Source organism: Hyaena hyaena, unplaced genomic scaffold (genome assembly GCF_003009895.1).
Source record: "Hyaena hyaena isolate Hyena2069 unplaced genomic scaffold, ASM300989v1 scaffold_9, whole genome shotgun sequence".
Taxonomy (NCBI): domain Eukaryota; kingdom Metazoa; phylum Chordata; class Mammalia; order Carnivora; family Hyaenidae; genus Hyaena; species Hyaena hyaena.
This window is the reverse complement of record NW_024080641.1, coordinates 511,754-515,053: the sequence shown is the minus strand read 5'-3', so window position 1 is coordinate 515,053 and position 3,300 is coordinate 511,754.

Below are 3,300 nucleotides of genomic sequence, written 5' to 3'. Positions count from 1 at the left end.
TGCCTTATTGGAGATTCAGTGTTGGTTTTTGCTGCTGGCAGATTTGACCTTCAACAGTGGCTGAGTGATGCAACCTTTGGATCTCTTGGTTCATACAGCCTAAGTGACAGTGCAGCTTGTGTGGCTAACTGGACTTTTTGCTGAGCCTTCATTTGTTCTGAGGTCCACTGCCAACTAACGGCTTTTCTGTTCACCCATTAAATGGACCAGAGTAGCAATCCTAGATAAAGAATATATTACCATGTGGGGGGCGCCGGGGTGGCTCAGTCAGTTGAGCATCCAGCTCTTGATTTTGGCTCAGGTCATGATCTCATGGTTCATGGGATGGAGCCTCTCTTCAGGCTCTGTGGTGACAGTGTGGAGCCTTCTTGAGATTCTCTCTTCCTCTCTCTCTGCCCCTCCCCACTATGAGTGACCAAGTTATGTTGCAAAATGAAATTCCAGCCATCCAGGTGACTGCTGCTAAAGCAAAGGCATGCTTGGGAAGGAAGAACATCCTGAGGTCAGAGAGGTGACATATAGGAAGACCCTAATTAAAGGGAGGATAACGTAGAGAGGGTCCAAATAGAGATGTGGTCTGAGCTAGGGCTCAGGCCATGGAGAAAATCCAGGGAGCAAGTGTGATTTCAAGGTTGTGAGGCACCTTGGGTCTGCCCTGATACCTCAGGGAACAATTTACTCTCCCCAGAGGGAGAACCTACGATGAAGAGCTCTTTGTGGGATGGGGAGGGACATGAGATGTGAAAGGAATTTTCCCAAGCAGCGGGTGGGATGAATTTGTAACTGGAGGGGGATCCATCTAGGAGAAGCATCCAGCTTCTCCACAGCTTACGACTCTCCTCCAGAATTCAGCTCAGTCCTGGTCTGTCCTCCACCATGTCTCTGCATGCAACAAGCTCCTTACCCACCTCAGCACCATCTGGCCAGGTGCTACCTCAGCGTCTAGCTGTTTGTCAAGAACTCTGAACAGTCTATGATTTTACTGACTTGCAAACAAATGTTAGCTGGCCAGTTTCATGAGTACTGGCAGAACACACCAGATCCTGGGTCAGAGGCAGGATTTTACTATTCATGGCACAGCGGGTAGCATGAGTTTTCTATTCACATCAGTTTGCCTTGCCCTCCAAGTCCCACGGGGGTGATCAGAGGAGCATAGGTGGATTCTGCACACACATTGGTTTGTGCCATAGCCAAGGACTGGGGATTAGGAATTCTTTTTATTTATTTATTTTTTATTTTGAGATAGACCAGAGACAGAGTGAGTGAGAGAAGGGTGGAGAGTGGGAAACAGAATCCCAAGCAGGTCTGCACTGTCAGTGTGAGCCTGACACAGGGCTCAAACTCATGAAACCATGAGATCATGATCTGAGCTGAAACCAAGAGTCGGAAGCTTAACCAACTGAGCCACCCAGGCACCCCTGGAGCTTAGAAATCCTTCTTAAGGATAAGGGGTCTGCTGGCAAACCTGTCTAAAATTTGTCCCTGATGGAGATATTATCTTTATAATTGTGGGCCGCATGCAAAAATGCTTGGAAGAATATACTATGTTTAATGTCCTTGGCCATAAACAGATATTATCTTGGTTATTACGGACAGTAAACAAACCTTCTCTGAGGGAGATACTATCTTGAAAGGCTGCATGATAGAAAAACAAACTCGATAGACTATCGAGAGTATAAAATGTATTTACTCCTTTGCTCTGAAGACACGTGACATGCCACTGGAGAACTTCTCCCAACATGAGCCAGTTCTTACCTTCTACCTTTCCCTGGAAGACAACATTGCTCTGTTTTCCTCATGCTCTTCATCCCAGCACATCTGCTGCCCTGTGCTCACCAGAGTTCCGGGCCCAGATCCCAACAGCAGGGGAATGAGTGTGGTCACTGCATCTGTACGTATGATCTGTATCAAATCCTGCCCTAGTGTTGGCATCTCTGTGTGTGTGTGTGTGTGTGTGTGTGTGTGTGTGTGTGTGTGGTTTTGACCTTGAGGGGATAGATCTATGTATCCCCTTGTAAAGGTTCATAGTCCTTGACCTTGAAAACTCCCTGTTTGGTACTTGTGCATAGTGCAGCTCTCTCTCTCTCTCTCCTTCTCTCTCTCTCTCTCTCTGTGTATCTGTATGTGCAAGACTGTACCTGTCTCCTACTCACTTCCACTTGTGAAGCTTGTCATCATATGTGAAACCCAATGAGAGACCGTGAATATCAAGCATCTGACTTGAAGACTGGTGTAAATATGGGTAAATACGTCTTGTCCTGGCTGCCTGTGCCTCTTGCTATGTCTCTTACATCTTCAATGCCTGGCCCTGTGTCCAGGTGTGCCCTGGAGTCGGATCCACTAGGGCCACATCTGAATGCTTTGTCTCTGGGTTTGTGCCTGCTACTTTGAAACACCACTAAGTGGCTTGTGGATTAATCAAATTTTGACCTTGACTATCTAATTGACCTTGACTCCAGGTGTGCCCTGGAGTCGGATCCACTAGGGCCACATCTGAATGCTTCGTCTCTGAGTTTGTGCCTGCTACTTTGAAACACCACTAAGTGGCTTGTGGATTAATCAAATTTTGACCTTGACTATCTAATTGGGGTCTGCATATATGTTTGACTTTGACCATATTTGTGTCCACAACTTGAGTATCCACATATATGTCCCATATATATCATGTATCCTTGATTAAAATAACTAATATTTATTAAACAGTAGCTATGTTCTAAGCATTATCTCTCTCTCTCTCTCTCTCTCTCACACACACACACACACATACACACACCTATTTACCCTTACAACAATCCTCCTTTAACAGATGAGGAAATGGAAACACACATAGGTCAAATTCTGTATATATTACCATTTTATAGATGCATGTTTGTGGACATGTCTTGAGGGACCTGAGTGCATATGGATGTCTCTCCCCCGTGTATCCTTATCAGGACCCCAGCTTGTATGTCTAGACCCTGTATTCAAGTGTGGGCATGTCTGACATTGGATGTCCAGACCTCCACTGGAGACTGTGAATTTAGGTCTGAGTTTGTGTGTAGGCACATGCACTCATGTCTTAACTACCTACATCCATATGCACATATGGACACCTGCTGTGATTCTGGCATCACATATACATGTCAAGTGAATTTCAGCTTCAAGTGCTGTCCTTATCAGTACCTAAGTCTGAATGTCTGATTCACACGTGTGCACATTGTTGATATGGTATGACCACATTCATAACCTTGTATGACATAGAGCTTAGTCATGTCATGTGGCCCCATGAGTCACGTGTACTGCCTGGCACTGCCCATGACT